This window comes from Neopelma chrysocephalum, unplaced genomic scaffold (assembly GCF_003984885.1).
Source record: "Neopelma chrysocephalum unplaced genomic scaffold, ASM398488v2 Primary Assembly neopelma1_26, whole genome shotgun sequence".
NCBI classification, from domain to species: Eukaryota; Metazoa; Chordata; class Aves; order Passeriformes; family Pipridae; genus Neopelma; species Neopelma chrysocephalum.
The window spans coordinates 15,511,164-15,530,693 of record NW_020897695.1 but is presented as its reverse complement, the minus strand read 5'-3'; the positions used below and the strand labels follow the sequence as shown (position 1 = coordinate 15,530,693).

Below are 19,530 nucleotides of genomic sequence, written 5' to 3'. Positions count from 1 at the left end.
CAAATTATTCTTGCTAACATTTACAAAAGTATGTTTTACTAAATATTTACCACTGGCTACTACTGCAGCTCAGCTGACATGGTGACTTGTCTAACTCATTACCGTATTTGAACCCTAATGCTTAAAGCAGGCCATGTCTGTAGAAATTACAGAGCGGTGTTTGGCTGCTAGTGGGTAGGTTTGGGGAGTCTCATGGTTTTGTGGTTGGTTGTAAGTTGGGGTTTTTTGTTGGTTTTTTTTTCTAAATGCTTGTCTTGTACACAAACCTTTGTTTTACCTGAAGCTCCATTGCTTACAGGTTGTAGCTTTAAGTGCAAGCTGTCATTTCCCCACCATGGGAAGTTTCAGGTGTTTCTTTTAAGCGCAGGTTTATGAACAAAGAATACCACTTAAATCGGCAGAACATACAAAGGGTTAAAAAGAAGAAAGGAAAGGTGATGTTAAGTGATTTTTAATTGGATAACAAGAATACATAAATGATGTCTTGTTGCATGTTGCATGGAAAATTAGTGGTAGAGATGGGAAATTAGCCCACACCTCACTTGTCAGTATTTTAATGACAAAACAACCGCATCTTGGTTTCTTTTCTTGTGTCCTGATACACAATGCTCTTAGCAAGTAGACTTGTTTTTTTCCTCCATGGTGGAAGCACCTTCCACATTAAAGCAAAATATTTTCCCTTTATTTACATCCTTTAAAGATTAAAGTAATTAAGTGGTTAGATGCAGTGTTTGCTGCATTTTTGATGTAAATGGCTGAAATGAAAATGTGTGGCAATTTGAGACAGTAATGAGGATGAAGATAAAATGAAAAGATGGCATTCACACTGTCTTTTTGTGCACAGTCTCTCATGCAGAGACTTATAAGCAGTAAAAATTTAAGAGCAATTACAAAAGAACCAGAGCTGTCAGAAATTTTTTTTCCTCTCTCTTCAAATGATCAGGAAGACTATAGTCATAAATTACAAATTTAATAATCAACTAGTATTTATCAGTATGTGTGTATGTGAGCACAGCATTTGTGATTACCAAGGCAAACTAGGGCAACGCTATGCCCACAATAAGCCCAGCACTGCAGCTGGCTTTGGGTGGGTAGGCTTCTGCGACTGCCACAGGTGATACAGGTGCTCTGTGCTGGGCAGAAGGTCCGCATGTAAGACAGGACCTTGAATATAGAAACCTGTACATTCATGGTGCCTGGCTTCAGGACAAGTAGCAGTGCTATTATTGCTAAGGAGAGACTATGCCTCAAGCTTTCTGGAAAAAAAGTTCCCCACTGGCCAGATGTGAAAATTAGTTTCAGGCTTACACTGAAATATTGAACACCACTAGACAGGATAACAGCTCAGGTGTGGAAGGCAGTCAGACCTCCAGATCTCACTGCAGGTTACAGCTCGAATACAGAGGTTGTCTACAGTGATGGTATTTTAAAAAAAAGTTACAAAAAAGCTTCCAAAAGCTTTGCCTACTACAAAGCAAAGATATTCTGATTAAAATAAAAGAGCTGCAGAGAAACCAAGAAAACCGGCAAATCCCTTCTTTCTATTTTTCCAGATAGTACAAAGTGTTATTTTAAAATAAAAAAAATATATATTCAGAAATTAAAAGAAGAAAAGCAGGCAGAAAAACTGTGCAAGCACCATTAAGCTGCAGAAATTTCCCTTGGACACATTGCAGTACCTTTTCAAAGCAGCATATGGGGTTTATTCTGGTGACTCTAATTTTAACATGAATGGGAGTCACGTGGAATACTCTTGGCATACTGCTTCGAAAATATATCCCTGCATGATTAAGGAAGACTGAAATCTTTTAAACATCTATTTTTATTTTTTTAAACCAATTCTGAAATATTTTTAAAGGAAAGAATTAATGGAATGAAAATGGTCCAACCGTGAATAAAGCAGTAATGTAACAGGTAGAAATACTACTGGCTTAGCACTATACATATGTTTGTGCTTCAGAGGCTGAGAAATGAAGAGTGAGGAAAACTTTGAATTTGTATCCACTGTTGCAACTGCCTAGGCATTGCTTGACCCTTATAAATTTGTCTCTTCGCTTGGAAGACAAAGTAATCGTTCCACCTACCATATGCAAAGAGCAGAGGGTTCAACACAGAGAGTACATGGCAGGATTTGTCTCTGCAATGGCAAGCATTGCCATGCTGCAGTATTGACAGCATCTTTAGCTCATGGGTGATTGAGACTGAAGAAATATGTACTCTGAAGATTGATTAGGGAGATATTCATTAACAGGAAGGAAGTTCTGAACAGATTCAACAGCTCTGACAAAGTGAGCCAGAACACTGATAGAGCTGGGCCTGGTGTGTGGGCTGAATGTGAAGTAGGGTTGCTGGAGGGAAGTTCAGAGAGTCCTTTCTGTCAGCCGGTCCTTCCTACCCATCTTCAGAGAAACCAGTCTTAACAGTTTCTTGAAATGTTTTGAAAAGGATAAGACAGAAAATGTCCATAAAACCATATCGATGAATACAGACATGAGCATAGTGAGGAGTATGGACAGTCATCTGATGTCCTTCCGAAAATGCAGAGAAAGAGGGAAAAGTTACTTTTCCTTTTCTAACACTTTTTTCTTTTTTTCTTTTTATAACTTTAGTTTTGTGTGGGCTGCTGCTTTAATGCTTGAGGATCTCCTCTGATTGTTTGCAATTTCTTATTGCCTGTCTTACTAATATTTATCTATCTTGACATCAGAGACACATATGCAAAAAAACAAAAATTGCCTTTTATCCTTTTCACAAAATCCTCAGCAGTGATATGTTACATCATGATGCTAAGCTCTCCTGTCCTTCATATCTATTGACTTTGAGTGGGGTTTCTCCAGTCATTCCAACATAGTTGCCACTTCCCAGACTTAAACATGAGATGCAACAGGCAGCATAAAAGAAAGAGTATTTATGTCAGCCTTATTTAAGTAAGACACTTTATTTAAGCAAGCCTATTTATATAGCGAGGTTATTTATATTACATTTGGCTGTGAATGGGCGTGTGTGGGCGTGCTTCTGTTGTGCACGCAACAGGTGTTTGGGGTATGTATATTTGGCTGCACATTTCCATATACATGGATTGAAAAAGTGGCTGTTAATGTCTTTGAGCAGGGGGTGTTGGCAAAGCCCAGTTTAGGGAGGCTTTGAAGTCCATGGGAACACATGCATGCTGCCAAAGGCTGACACAGAATAGGAGTGTCAGTAGCTCATTTTGTGTGGTCCGAATTACCTTATGAGGGTATGGAGGATATTGCCCTTTCTAGCTAAACCTGTGTTCACTCGGTAGATTGCTCCTATTAAAGTATACTTGCAATAACTACGTGGAAAATAGCCCTAACTGTTCATTCAGCTTATGTGAGCATTGATTTGACTTTCATTCCTGCGTGAGGTGGAAGCAGACAGAGCACGTTCTTCTAAAGAAAGAGAAGAAGTTGTGTGCTTGCTTGATCTGGAAACTAGACTCATGTTTTCTATTCTTCTCATTAACTGTAGTCTTGGCAATCCCTTTCTCCCACCAGAGCCTTCTGACACCTTTCCCTGCAAGCCTGTGATGTAAAAGGAGTGTGAAGAGGATGTGATAAATGGTGGATAGGCCCTCATCAACAGCTATTAAACTAATAGTCTGCAGGTTCTTCACAGCAGCTGGGAAGGTGAACCAAGGCAATGATAACCCTGTAATTGAGTCTTTTTCAGTAGTCTCATTCTAAACATCATCAACTAGCATTGTCATTCTGGTCTTAAAGGTGCATAATCACACCAATACAGTTCCTCTAAAGGTTGGTGGGTGTCTGATTGTTACTCTTAAATAACACACAGCAGAAGCTTTTGAAATTAAAACGCACACATAGAAAAGTCTGCTCCGTAAAAATCCCATTTCTTTTTCCAGAATGCCTAGGCAGGTATATACTGGGTTTTTAGAAATCTGGAGATGTATACTAGCATCATTCATTGTGTAAGTCTTAAGGGTCTGTTGGATAAAACCCAAAGCCTCTGCTTCAGGTCTCACACTACTAATCTCTTCCCCATTAGCAAGAGAGAGCAGGAGTTTTGTGTGAACGGATTTAATCTTCCTGTGCAGCAGATGTGCTGACACATGGGTTTCTACAGTCAATGGGGTAAATAATCTCCTGTTTAAGTAATTTCTAAGTACCTATTTATGTAATTAATGTATTAAAAAAATCATGCATCATTATTTAAATGGTGAACCATGGCAGCATCAAAATAAGTTCAGATAACTGAGGCAGAAGAAATTTTCCTTTATTTTGTCCCTCGTATAGTTCTTTGCTTTTGCTAAAAGCAGAAAAGTTAAAGAAATCATTCTGTTGCCATTTCATATGACTGTGCAGAGATTTAATCTGCATCTTCCAGACGAGGAAAACCACAATGCACTAATGAATAAGATGGACTGGAGCATGCAGGCATGTAAGAGAGGAAAGACCAAGCGCGTACAGGGTGTAATTTGTTTCAACAGTGTTAGTACGATGTACATTCCCCAGTGCCTGTCCTGTGGAGACCCAAGCATTAAATGAATTCTTAGACTGTTTGGATTGCAGACAAATCCAGCTTCTGTTGCTTGTTTGCCAGTGTGTGCAAAACATGAGCTGGAGAAGTAGCTAAAGATGGAAGAATCTTTACCTGCAGAATCTGCAGGTAAAATGCTGCAGTGATGTGGAATTGTTCTTTCCCAGGCATGTGTACTCTAGACCAAGTAATTGAATGAGAGAATTGAGATTACAGTGACGACTGAAATTTTTTTTAGTGTATTGCAAAGGGTTTTGATACCCAATTATTATATATATTTGAACAATGTGGACAAAGAAGGCAGCAGGGAAAATCCTAGCTGCAACTGTGGATGAAGAGCATGGGATAGATTTGACAGATAGTGCTCATATAGACCGAATGTACTAAAATTTGTAAAACTCACGTGATGATTTCTGAGCCTCTTGCAGTTTTGTATTTAAGAGTGCCATATAAGGAATCTTGAAGTTGATGATGTGTACTGTGAAACCTTTTGCTGCCTACTGCCTGGATTTATTATAACTGATTTGAAATTCTTCAGTGTCCTCTCATGCTACATGACTGCAGTGTATGTTTAAAATGACAAGACTTAAAGGTTGCAGACAGCTGCGGGGGCTTGTGTATTTTAAGGGCTTTTTTAATATGATAGCTATCCAAAGACAAACTAACTATGATTGTATATGACACTACTGCCAAACCTAAACATCAGTTGAGGTAATTTGTCAGATAGGGCTCTGCTGCACCCAGTATCAAGGTTAGAAATACTTTTTTTTTGTTTGTGCATGTATCAAAATCTATTCAACTTCAAACTTGTTCACTGTGATGAAATAGTCGCCCTCTAAGCAACTCAGTTTCTCTTTCTTCCTTTTTTAGACTTGGTTTCTTATGTCTGGTTGTGGTGGCTTTCTTCTTTTTTTTTTTTGTTTGATTTTTAGGATGGGGATATTTTGGTTCTGTATCAAACATGAGGCATTTTAAATCTTCTTGGAGTTAACACTGGGGATGGAAAAAGAACCCACTGTTATTTTGTTTGGACTAGGAAGTCTCCTTTTGCTACCCAGACTACGTGTAATCATTTAGCAATAGGAAAACTGAGAAATATTCATATCAGTTCCTGTAACCAATTTCTGGATTGTTTGTAGGCTGCCTTTGGCTTAGCTGAAGTGCTTCAGTTATCAGAGAAGATGAAGAAGAGTTGCAAATTCAACACCCCTAGACAGTCATCATCCAGACTGCTGTTGCTTATGTCCAGGACTGTTGTATGAAATTTTATAAAGCTCTGATTTCATTTGTATAAGACAAGTGGAGATTTTCTTTCATGTACGTCTCTGTATCTTAAAGGCTTTTAACATATGTATGTATCCTCAGAAGGGGGGCAACTTCCCTAGTGGTGCAGGAAGATACTTGAATGCTCCCACTGCTCAAAGTACAGAGTAAGGTAGTGAACATTAAATGTGCACACTGGTGCTTGGATGGTGGAAATTAAATCTGTCCGTGCTTTGCAGAATGAAAGGTTCTGTGGTTTTGTAATTCATATAGACCTTCTGGGTGCTATGGTGGCAGATCACCTCTGAAGGTCATGTCTAATCTGATTTGCAAAGCTGTGTTCCTGACTGTTTTCAGCAGCTTATATATCACTTGGGTGTTCCTATTCAGATAATCTTTGTGGTTTGTAGTAAGGTTGTCTTAAATGACAGAGAGGATAGATTGCTGTTTATGCTATGCTCCAGCATTTTCATTTTAATTTATGTTTATGTGTTGCTATCCAAAAACTTATTTCAGATGCAGTAATATTAGGGAAAAGAATAAAATTTGTCAGAGCTTCTGATTTGAAATAAAGGGGCCTTCTGATAAAGAGGCATAAGGTTTTCTGATAGTACGATTAGGGAAAAAAACAAACTGAATGTGGCCTTGAAACCTCTGAAATACCTGTTTTTATTATCTAAAGACTAGGTCTTAAGTGACACTTCAAGAATACAGATGTAGAAGGGAAATCTGTAGGTATTCCTGGAATAAATGAATAGGACTAGCTGTTCCTGGTGCAAATCAGCTGCTTCTACAAATGGACTTTTGAAAGGGCTGGAAAGCTTACTGAGAATTGGCAGATAATTTATGGCGCTGGAAGAGGAGTCAGTGGGAGCCAACCAGCAAGTCCATGACTTGGGAAGTGTTAGTAGGTTAACCATCTTCCTCTTTAGGTATCTGGGCTAAAAAAAGAAAACCCCACGATCTGGAAGGATGAGTAAGTATTTTATCACTGCTGATTGTTCCTCAGCTCCCACACACAAACAGGTCTTAGCCCATGACAGCATACTGCTGAGAGCTGCTGTCAGATTGACAAGTAGCAGCTTCGGTGTGAAGCCTTCCTAGAAATCTTTTATCCTTTTGGTTGAAGAGCATCATTTTATCCTGCTATCTTAGAAGATTTTTTTTCGCAAATCTTGTTTATTATGTTGCTTTGAAATTGCCTAGATTTTTCTAGCCTTGAATTTTTTATCTCCCTTAAAAACTTTCTTAGGTATCTGTGGCCTGTCCTGCTTTAGAGTGCAACAAAATTCTTAGTGTGTTTATTCTCACAACACAACCTTGTGAGGAAAAGAAATGCAATTTACAGGGGAGACTACTGAGAAAAGAAAGTGACAAAGGTGAGATTTCTTAATGTTAAATCTAACAGCTTGCTGCCATCAGAAGCAGAGATCTCTGTCACTTCTGCTCCTTACCTATGACAGAAAAAGACCTTAAAAATGGTCTTCTGAATTCTTGACTGGTTGCCCTAATCTGGGACATGGTCTTCTTCCTGTCAGCATGTGAAATGCAGATGGGGAGATTTAGAAACTGGGACAAGAGAAGGTTTCTCCAGATACATCAAAGTTGCACTGATAACAATTTTATTTGCTTGCAGTGGGGCTTTGTTTAACAAAGCACAGCCTAATGGAGAGTTTTGTACTCTGTGTATCACACAACAGAAAGGAACAATTTATTTAATTAGGAACCTCTTCAATTTAATATTGGCTTTTAAAAAAATTCCGTGTAGAGACCTACTAGGAATGTGACATTTGGTTTTCATTGTCCAGTACTATTTAAATATTTATTTATGGTCTGCATGACTATTTTAAGCTCTACATATTGACAGCGCTTCCAGTCCATAAGACATGACAATAACAGCTAGAAAATATAATATTGGAACATTCACACATGAATTACAGAGTATGCTCCGTATTCTTAGACCACTCTCTCTCCTTCATGATTTAGGTGGAAGGAGGGATGGGAAAAGGAAGGAACCAGACAGATTGCTTTTTTTTTTTCCTCAGCAAGTTCTGTCAGCAAATCTAGGCTTTTTAATTAGCCCCCTTTCCCTTAAAATGCACATGGAATATCTTTCCACAGTTTCATATTTCAAAACTGAAAGAATGACTGTGAAAGTTGGCAAGCTCAGGGTAATCGTTATAGCGATGGTGCTGCTCTAAAGGCAAATGAAAAGCCGGAAGAAGTACAGCATTGTAAGAAGCGAAGCCTGATGACATCCTGAGCCATTAAAAATGCAGTTCTCTCAGAAGCTCATTTCTCTGTCAATAATTATAATTGAGTAACAGATGTCCTGAAAAGCCAAATCTCTGGTGTAGCTCCCTGTTCTTGGCCTTACTCCTGAGCACTAGACCAACAGGATTCAAAGACCTTCCTAGACTCTGAATTAGTTTCAGGTAGAAGACATTTAACAAGGAGTAGCCTTTACTGTTCAAGGAGATCAGTGTAACTACCTGCAAGGCTCTGTCACAGTGCATTTTAAAATGCTGCTTTACCACGGCAAATGCAGTGAATTTCTGTTATTAGTGTAATATAGAAATGTTGGGGGTTTTCAGAAGGGCTTTCATTTTTTATTCTTCTTTTAATTAAATAAATGAAAATAAGGGTTCATGAATAAGGAATGCGTCCTCATTTTTTCCATCTGAAATTCTTTCTTAACATCATAGTAATAGTATGTCAGTGTCTCATGGTCTGTCCAAGCTTATCTTTTTAATATAAATGCATGCATTCGACTTTTCTCCTCATTTTGCAGTTTCGATAACAGAAACATAGAAAGACTGATAACAGAACACAAAAGACTTTTTCAGTTGTCCCAGAGAAGTCTGAGGACCAGCCAGAAATTGCCCCCAGCTGTCAAGTTCCTTTGCTGTCTGCACTATTGGCTTAGGAATCTTTTTTCTCTCTCCAGTGTTGCTTCCTTTCTTCTAATCATCTTTCCTTCTTTGTATTGTCAGAGAGTAAGACAGCTTTTTTGTCAATGTCTAACAACCCTTTTGTGCATGAAGTTTTCCTGGTGTTTCATCAGACCTTGTACAGAACGGGGAACATCTAGTGTAGCATTAGTTGCATGAAGATTCAGGTCACTGTTTGTGGGTGCCAGATGCAGTTTTGGAAGTTTCATAATAGCTGTCTCAGATTTTCACCTTGTTTTGGAGAGATACAATTTATGGAACTGGAAAGGAAAATATGGTATTTTGACAGCAGTCTTGTCTTCTGCTGATCCATTATTCAAACTTGAAATATGAATAAGGTATATTATTCATTGGAGCAAGTCCAAAGGAGGACCAAGAAGATCATCAGAGGGCTGGAGCACCTTTCCTATGAAAACAGGTTTGAGAGAGTTGTGGTTGTTCAACCTGGAGAAAGGAAGGCTCCAGGGAGAGATTAGAGCACTTTCCAGTACCTAAAGGGGGGCAACAAGAGAGGTAGAGAGTGACTTTTTACAAGGGCATGTAAATAGGACAGGGGGTAATAGCCTTAAAGTGAAAGAGGGTTGGTTTGGATTAGATATTAGAAAGAAATTCTTTACTGTCAGGGTAATGAAGCACTGGAGCAAGTTGCCCAGAGCTGTGGATGCCCCATCCCTGGCAGTGTTCAAGGCCAGGTTGGATCGGGCTTTGAGCAACCTGGTCTGGTAGAAGATGTCCCTGCCTATGGCTGGGGGGTTGGAACTAGATAATCTTTAAGGTCCCTTCTGACCCAAACCACTCTATATGATTTGGATACACAGAGAGTGGACCTCCTTAGCATATGAATTCATACAAGTGAATACTCCTGGGGTACATAAATATATGTGTGTTGTGGTGTGTTTGCACAGGGAGAAAGTCAACATGTACACAGCTCTGTCTGCGTGTACATTCCCAGCATGTATGAGAAGAGAAAGCAAACTCACAATCAAATAAGCAGTGAGAGCAGAGGGAAAAAAGATGAGATTGCAGTTGATTATGAGCCTGGCAGCAGATGTGCTACACAAATCCAGCCCGCTGCATCCAGGCTGTTTCCATGGCGATGGAGCGAGTAATTGTGGAGCTTCGGCGCACTCCCCCGCGGCCCCGCCAAGGTGGACGCGGGTGCCGGGTCCCCACCAGCTCTTCCTCTGGGTGGGCGCCGGGCTCTGGGACAAAGCGAGCAGGCGGAGAGGGGGAGCCCCAGAGATGGGGAGCTCTTGATTTATTTATTCCCCGCGTCTGATGGTAGCATGCTAGGGAAGCGGCGCTCTTCCTCGGAAATATGGTCTCCTAAGATGCTAAATAAATGGGCAGGAGTTTCCCTGCCACGGGATTGGGCTGCCATTGGCTGCTGCCGCCTGCCTGTGCCAATGGGAGCCCGACGGGCACCCGCCACATAAGCAAAGCTACACGCTCAGCCCAGCGGCGCGGGGACGGGGAGCGGGCAAAGGTGTGCGAGGGAGGGGGCTGCTCCTCTCATATGGCTACAGCGAGGACGGGTCTCCTTAGAGAGCTTCGCCAGAGACCATCTGCTGCCCGTGCGCATTGTGCCTTCCGCAAAAAGCAGCATTAAGTCATTCGCTCGCTGTCGTGTGGGAGGTGAATTTGTCATCGGGAACGATGGAGCTACGAGATCTCTGTAAGTAAATCTGTGTGCTTTATCCTGCTATTTTAGCCTGGGCATAGATCAATAAATGGTGTCGAGGAATGGCAAAAGCAAATTAGTAACAACTGTAAATAACGTGAAGGATTCCTCAGTTTTGTTTCCCATATAGCGAGATGTGTTCTTCCTAATGGTTCCAGGCATCGGACAAACTAGTTAGCTGTTTGCATTGCCTTGGGTGTTTTTTTAGCCTAATTAAGATAAGTCCATGGAAGGATGCTGTGTTCTCCGGGGCATTTCAGATCCCCTCTGTGTTTGTAAAGAAAAGCAAACTATGTGGAGCAGAATATCACAGGCAAAAAAGTCTGAGGTGCCCACATGTAGTCACCAGCATTTGTGGTGTCAGTATAATAATAACAGGTACAATATTAAAGTGGTCAAACGCTAGTTTAGACCCTGAGCCAAGAAAACACGAGTTGCTCATCATTCATGACTGTGTTCAGCAAAAACAAATCCTTGCTTTTCCTACCCTTCATGTTTTGGTTTTTTTCTCCCAAATTAATTTCTTCTTTGGAGGGGGCTTTTATAAACACATTTAATTCAAAACCTTTCCTGTTTGTTTATGAAGCCCACGAGTACATGAGAAGTGTGGAGAGTTTCCTTTTTCACCATTGAGGGGCATGTGTTAGAAGTTGATTCCTGTGCCTGTTGGGACTCTGCTTTTGATTCTATAAAGCAGAAATGGTATATTTAGAAGGGGGAGGGTGTGTGTGTGCAAATCTGTCCCTCTGTAACCCTCTGGGGTTACTTCAGTTACACCAGCCATGAATTCGGCTCAGCATTGTTCATGTTTTATCAGGTATTTGCCGTTAGACACTGAGCTTTGCTGCATGGAGCTTGTAGATGACTCTGCTTAACCCTCTCAGAGACTGTAGTTGTCTTATCTGGTTTGTGAAAATACACAGGGGAAAGGACAGAAATAAGAACAAAAAGATTTAGAAAAAACTTTGTATATTTTCACCCTGTGCCTGAGCCAGTCGTATATCAGGAATTTTATAGTAACCAAACTAGATGCAAACATCATATGAAGCTGGCTGCTTTTTAGGGATCCATTTTTGGTGTCTTGTGTTCATTTTAGAACTTAACACACAGCTTCATTTCCCAGCATTAGGAGCTGCTGAGAAGTCACATTACTGCCTGGGAATCTCAGGCTGAGGGCGTGAATTTTTTTTAGATATGGTTTAATTGGTCAGCTTTGCTTTTGAGATACTGCCTTGCAAGTTGTAGAAGGAACGTGTGTACCTGGAGCTTATTCCTTCAGTTAAAGAAATCAGTGTTGCTTCAGAGTTGATGCCAAAAAGAATTGTCAGTGTTTTCAAGAACTGTTGGATCAATATAAATTAAAAAAAAATACAGAACATAGAATTCAGTGCATTGATACAATGAGAGTGTCTGTTGGTGAAATCTGTGTAAAGCCTCTCTGTGTAGTTTTGAATGTTTAACCTGATGTATCACAAATGCAGGAGAAACCCTTTTTAAACTTGAATTACTGCTTTTTCTGAAGACATAAGTCACTCTTCCCTGTGTTTCCCAGGGGTGTTTGGGTTGCCTTTTATTGAAATGATGGCCCCAGGCATCCTATGGCACTGGACTTAAAACCAACATAATTTCTCTAAGGTATCCAAAAAAAAATAATCATTAGCTCTTCTTGCAATGCTTATTTTTGTTTAGCAGTGATGAAAGTGCCAAGAATGATTTTTTTTTTCTTAATGAAGCAGGTATGTAGCTGCTATGTTGCCTTCCCCAGGGTCTTGTATCATTCATTTGTATTTGCTTAGCACTGGTGTAGCTGAAAATCCCATAGCGTACAGCAATCTAGGCAAAGTGATGTGCCCACTCCCCATCTTGGAGGCGGATGCTTTGATCTAGGCTGAGATCTTCCATAAAAAGCAGTGAGAAAGCTTGGACTTCTGCGCACCTGAGCATGGTTTGTTTCTGGCTTCAAACTGATCATTTTGAACACCTTTAGGATGCATCAAAATGAAGCTCCATTACACCTTTGAGGGTTTTTAATTCTATACCTACTGCCTTCTGCTTTATTTTCTGATTGCTAATGGGAAAGCCTAGGAGAACATTGTCTTTTAAGGTCACTGCAACTCTTAAGATGATATTTTAGTTCTTGGTAGCACTCCAGGGATATAGTTCCAATAACATAAACCTCTCAAGTTTAGTTGCTAATGTTAGGCAAATACTGTATGTGATAGAGTTCCTCTATCTCCCATAGCCATGTTTGAAGGGATTTTTTTGCTTGTCTATCCCTGTGCGTTAGCAGATAAAGGGAGGGGACCGGGGAGGGAGAGAGACAGCCTATAACTGCTAAGCGTTGGATCAGTCTGTCTGAGGTCTTCAAACCACAACAGTGCCTGAGGTAGAAAAACTCATATTGCAGTCAAAGCCATGCTTGCATTAGATTTTTGACCTGATGGTGCAGAGAACAGTTGCTTGTCGTTAGTGCTTGAGGATGATCTATGTGGGAGAGGCATTTCAGATTTCCAGGCTTTAAGAGTTCCAGCAACAGAGGAGTGAGTAGGCTTCAGTGAGAGCTGTGGCATGCTGGCAGCAGTTGGGAGGATGCAGAAGCTGAAAAATGCTATCTTGGGGTAGCTTTAATTGGTTGCATTGGAAAACACTTGGTTTGATGGGCTCATATGTCTTCTAAAATGCTTGGTGCCAGACCAAATTGGCATGCCTCCATTGACTTACACGAAGTGCCACCAGGCATTGATTCGATCTTCAGTCTTATGCTTACATTTTTCTCAGAGGAGTAAGATTTTCACAAAGGCAGTAGGTTATTTTTTCTCTCTATTTACCTCTGTGACAGTAATATTGAAAATGTAAGTGAAATAGGCATTCCACCTGTTTTGGTTTGTTTCTATGGGCTTTTATGGGTTATCCTTTGCTTGCAGAGCCTTATTCCCATATGTTAGTCTATACTAGAAGCATAGAACAGAAATTCTCATCTGAGCTTTTTATGTGTCAAGAGATACTAAATTTGAATATTTCATTATTTCCCTGGATCTCAACCCTCCTTCAATTTCAAAAAACCTTGTGGCCATTCGTGTTCTAGGTAAGCAGATGCTAGAGTCACCAGTCTTCAGTTTTCCCTCAGTTGTATTTTGTTTTCACTACACTATTCAAGTGAGTAGGTACAAATTTTTACACATAGGTGTAAAAAGGTGGCTCGATATGTTTACATCCAGACCAATTGCAGATAGTCGTAACTCCAAATGAGACTAACCACTCAAAAACAGTTCCTTATTTTTGTGTATGGAAAAAAACTCTAAAAAACAAACAAACAATTTTTAGGAAAAGTTTCTCCATACCAGGACTTGGCTTACATGGAACATCATGCTAGGTCATGGAAAGCTCTTGCTCCCTGTTCAGTACATGCACACTCACATCCCAAGTGGCAAGCACACAAAACAAAGCAACATCAAGCACGGAATAAAAATGGAACAACAGTGAAGCAAAGACGAGTGAATCGTGAAAAGCCCATTGATTTGCCTGACACCCATTTTGTTCAACATTGTGCAGTGCTAATCTGAAAATTCCTGTGCGTCATGAAAACTTTTCAGAACAATAAGAACTGTCAATTCCAGCAGATTTTACAGACCTGTCATTATTCTTCTTGTCTTGAAGCACTAAGTGGCATAGAGAGGGATTTTTGGCAGGAGTTCAAGAGTGGTCTCGTAAAGAGGAATCGTGTGTCACTACCTCACATATGTTATCATTCGCGGTTAGAGTTTAGCCCAGCACTGGCTCCTGGAAGCATGTCTTCCCCTATCCAAGTGTGCTGCTTTTAGGGACCTCATTTATTTTGTCTCTTAGAAAAAAAACGCAACTACAAACCACTGCTTTTTACTGTTCTTAGTGGCAAAAATGTAAACCCAAGAAATTGTACATTCTTTCTACATTTTGACTTGATGTCTTCCAGAAAACTAGAATACTTTAATAAAATCATACCCCACCCCACCTGCTGCTCCTTTGGAAAGGTGGGGATAGCAGCAGTGATAGCCATAAGCAGAAGTTTTTATTAACTGTCTTACTCTTGAGATTTTATAGGTGGTACTTCCTTCTCTTGGAGCATCTATAAAAAAAAGAATCTCTCACACCCTACATTCCCCATCATTAGGAACTACAGCCCCTCTTAGAGACATGCCCCTGTGAGGAGAAGCATAATGACGGGAAGAAACATTGACTTTGTGTCAGAGAGACTCAATTTTAATTCTTTATTCAGAATCAGAAGCCATGTAACTTTATAGTGTTTTGTCTTCCATACTTACACTTCCCAGTGTAGTATCATATGCATACATGCCTCACCCAAATTAAATAAAGTTTTGGTACAGCAAAGGTCATGACATTCACCCTGAATATGAAAAAATTCATTCAGTTATGCATCCTTGGTATTGGTAACTTGCAGAATCCATACATGTTGCAATAAACCTCCAGCATTTTCAAAAGTCTGTGCACCATAGATCCATTTTTTGGGGACTTCACAAAATTCTGGCAGGTTTTGCTATTTGAGAGTTCAATGGTTTCAAAAAAGCATGTGAAAATCACACCTCAGAGGACACGCATGACCTTCATATAAACTACATCTTTGATTAGTTTGGGTGTTTAAAACTCCTCTGCAATGAACAGAAGCAATCTTGTAATGGGGTGAAAAAGGAGATCTTCATATTAATGCTAGTCCACTGTCAAATTAATACATCAAATAATATACTCTTATCCTGAATCGGTGGACTGCTTTTATCAGAGCTTTTGATGTGGCAAAGAAAGTGCTTATTCCATAGCTACAAACCCAACTCTTCTAGTCTTCCCATCTCTTTGAACTTCAATTTTCTTAAGACTTGGAACATTGTGATACAGAGAGCAGCATTCATAGCTAGGTATTTCAAGACTCACATCCGGAGGCATATTAGAAACCTCACAAAGGAATTTTCTTTACGAGAGGTTTTCAAATATATGTAACCTTCTGGCTTGACCTCTGGATCCACTCCCAGTCTACATTTCAGGAAAAAGAATCTACCCACATATGGTTATCTCCAGTAAGATCAAAGCTGTCATTGTATTCTGACACCTGTGAGAAAGAAATGGATATAAAAAAAAGTCGGGGAAACGGTGAAAAGATTTGAATGAGTTCCCATTTATAAAAGACATGCACCCACGGATCTTGGAAACTAAGGGAAGACTTTTTAAGGATAGCTGCAGAACATTTCTTTATTTGTAAGCCTCACCAAGGTAATTAAACAGACTTGAAAACATAAACAAAAATAGATTTTCTAGATCCCTACAAATATATCTCTGCTAGCACTTTACCATGAAAGTTAATAAGGTTCTAACTTTAGACTAGGTTTTCTACCTGTTGCCTAACAGAAGCCACTGCAAAGGATGGTGTTATTTCATGCTACCTTTGGAGCATCTCATCAAGGTGTGGTATTTTTCCCAGTTTCTACCCTTTTCTGGCAAAGATGGAAGTTGTCATAGATTTATCCCAGCTGCAGTAGATACTTCCTGAAGGACTGCAGAGTAAGTATCTTCAGATTGAGAAATGCACTTCTATTCACCTGTTCGTGTTTCCTGCTGTCCTGTGAGAAAGCACCAGAATGGCTTTGCAGAGCCTGTCTTTCCTCTGTGTGGACAGATCATCGGCATAAGGCATAGCGGAGTTCAGGTGTGAATTTTGCTGCATTGTGCCCTTGCCTCAGCACAACCAGCCACAGCAGAGCCCTTGGCTTTCAGGTAAAGCCTTGAATGCCCTACATGGGAAGCGTGTCCCAGGTTTTGACAGCACCACAGGGTCATCACCTCTGCATCAGATAATTCAGCATGATGCTGAGGAGCGTTGTGGCTGGAAGATCCTTGCTCTGCAAGAAAACTAATTTACAGTTCCTATATTCAACATAAGGGGTTAAAAGGTACCTGTGGCACTAGTAACTAGTCACTGGATCATACATCCAGTATGTATGGACTGTAGATCAACCAGGCTTCTCTCTTGATTCTCTCTGTGCCCTCACAAGGGACTTTCTCCTCTCCCCCTCCCCCATACTCACTTTTTGTAGGGTGGAATTAAGCCATTTGGCCAACAGAAGCTCCTCTCAGCTTTTAGAAAGGGGAGCATCCCTGATGTGAGGCTCTTTATTATCAGTTCAAGCTCCCAGCTGCAAGGGGATACAGAATGTCCATGAAACCTCTCACTTCTACACCCCTAGTTGCTTTGGTGCATAGAGTAAAAAGGCAAAGGCTTTAGTTAGGAACACTTCTGATGCTTTGAAACTACAATGAGGAGTTGGATTATATTTATATGTTAATAGTTGATCTTGAATTTTTCTGCCTTTAAATGCTATTGTAACCCAGTTAAATATTTAATAAAAGAGTGGAAAGTCTATTCACAGTTGTTTCACAAATAAATTCCTTCATTCTCACTTCCCGACTTACCTTTTAAAATCCCCTTTTCAAATTATCACCCTATCTCAAACAGCAACACAATGTTTGGGGTTATGCTTAGAACGTCTCAAGTCCCATTTTCAACGGCAAGTGGAATTATGGTCATTTCTAATGGTACTGAAAAGGTACAAGTGAAACTTAAAATAAGATCTGCTTTTTCGTGCATGAAATTATGTATCAATCCACCTCTGCATGCAGGATTTCCATCATTCAGAAGTCATGGGCATCTACCTCAGACTGAACTTTGCACCAATCCTAATAACAGTTTTCATTGCTAAAGGTTCTAGCCCAGTGAATTTCAAGGCTTTGAATTAGTATTATATATTTAAGGTATAAGTAAGAAACTTCTAACTAAGAATGTCTTTGGTGGAGTAAATATCAAGTGTTTCAGGCATACAGTTCTGACCATTACCATTTATCATCGGCTTAGTAAGATAAACAATTGCTGGATGTGTGTCAGATTCTTTGGTTTATAAAGCACTTTCCTGTCAGATTTCAGTAAAGAATGAAATAGACACTTTCTAATTTTGTTAACTGTTATTGCGTACTGGCAATTGAATGAAGTTTAGGGGTTTTTGTCTGACAAATTTGTAATGTGAAGAGTATAGGAAAGCCCCACAGCTAATTGTATAATTTTAAACTTAAACACCAGAGCTCAGTTGCTGCTTGTTCCAGGAGTTTTCCCAAGCTATGATTTAAAGGCTTTATTGCACCAAAATCCCAGAGGTTGTTGCAGTTTGCAGCAGTGGGCTGTCAGAAGATAATCACAGTGTGTAGTTCTTATGATTGTAAAGAAATATGCACATTTTGTCATGATCTCCTGCATAGGCAGACACCTGGGCCTGAATCCAGATGCTTTCAGACCATACCCTTGATCTGATGTCCTCATCATTGCCTCTGAATCGTTACTGCTGGCAAACCATTTAACTTAACAAGGCTATTGGCATCTCTGATGCCACAGCCCATTTGGAGCATCTATCTGTTACCAGTGCCACAGAGCACCCACGAAGGTGAACGTCGCAGGTTGTGTGTCACTTTCGGTGCAGAGTACAGCAGTCCTGCTTTGCGATTTCAGTCATCTCAGCAGTATCCATTGCTGATATGAACATTGTGGTTAGAGTCCAAACTCAAAAGCTGCTTAAAAGGAACACCACTGCAGAAGGCAAAACCTTGGCTGTGTTGAAACAAGTGCCAGAACTCTCATCAGTTTTAGGCTGGTCCTCCAAACCAAGGGGCTATCTTCCTCCTGGAGTGAAGTGGTCAAATTGTCACTCTGAAGTGAGTCAGAAGACATCTAAAGAAAGATGTCAGAGAGCTCTATGTGAGTCAGTCACAAAACAAGTAACAATTTTGGTTTCTGATATATAAAAAAGAATGTTACACTAGGGATAACAGCTCATTACTTACTTTGCTTTCAGGATGCAGGGAGAAAGGAAGAGAAAGAAACTACTTGTAGCAAAGTTGGCTGCTACAGTCCAGCAGCACAGTCAATCAAATTGCTTCATCCTTCCAAGTTATTCTGTAATAGCACTGATTTATCTTGCTGCCATGCAATTGTCCCCTGTTGATAATTCCAGTTTTGTCAAGAGATGACAGAGATTTTACAGAAAACCTGGAAGCTACTTTTGCCAGCAGCAAACAGCAGGAGAGCAAAGTAAGATTTCCTTCTTTTCACTGATGCCTATAAATAGTCCATGCTAACCCTAAGAGCCTTGAAGAAGTAGGAAATCTTTTTTAAAAAAGAATCCATTATTTTTAAAACTACATTGACTCAGCAGAAGTAGATGTGTGTGCTTTAGATCATGATAAGTTGATAATCAAGCCCTGCTGTGAATGCTTAGCACTTTAATTCTGGCTGTAACATTTTACATTTATTTTAATTCTACAGTGGACTGGCACAAGTCTCAATATAATGGCCAGAAAGGAGACTGCTTCATTATTGTACATATTTTTTAAAAAAGGTCTTATTTACAGTTTTTACAATTTAGTTCTCTGTTTCTTTGATTTTCCCTGTGTATATGGGAAACAAAGGAGATAATTAACCAAAGTGCATTTAGTTTATATCAAGAACATGTTGCTTAATAACAAATCTTGGAGTTCTCTGTTGTGCTAAGCAGAACTAGTCACAGAAGTCATTGCATGGATTTCAGTGGTGTTTCTTGAATATTCAAGTGCTATCTAAACATGATTTGAGCTACTTTGAAAAGTATAATGTGTTTCTTAGGGAAGCTGAGTCCCTTGGTCTTGCAGGCAGGAGGGTTTTTTTGATATGGCACTAGTATGCATGCATCCAGTTAGAAATTATTAGAAAATCCAGATTTATGTAATAGGAGAAGATAAATAGGATACTTACCATTGCTGAAGTAAGAAGAAAAATTATCGTCTCTGTGTGTATAGATGTTATAAATAATCACCTTTTGGTTTGCCCTGTAGTCGTAGAAGACTTCTTACTACTACAACTCACAGGATCATCACTGGAAATGTAAATTTCTGCAGAAAATAAAGATCTCTGTATTGCCACATTAATTTTATTTTTTTCCTGTGATTTTAGGCATACTTAAAAGGTATTTAAAAAAAATGTAGCTAAATTAATACATATACCATATTGACAAATGTTTAAGTGTAAAACAGCCTAAAGATATTACCTAC

General features: G+C 39.7%; 1 protein-coding gene across 3 annotated transcripts in view; it reads left to right on the top strand.

Moving 5' to 3' along the window:
- Positions 1-19,530, top strand: part of ELMO1 (engulfment and cell motility 1) — a 314,601-nt gene that overhangs the window by 222,265 nt on the left and 72,806 nt on the right. The window contains exon 1 of one of the 3 annotated variants that reach the window (XM_027675684.1): positions 9,971-10,410. The exons of the other annotated variants lie outside the window; for them this stretch is intronic. The gene's annotated coding sequence lies outside the window, so the exon portion shown is untranslated. Of the gene's footprint in view, positions 1-9,970; positions 10,411-19,530 lie in introns of those variants that run through there. 3 annotated transcript variants of the gene reach the window in all.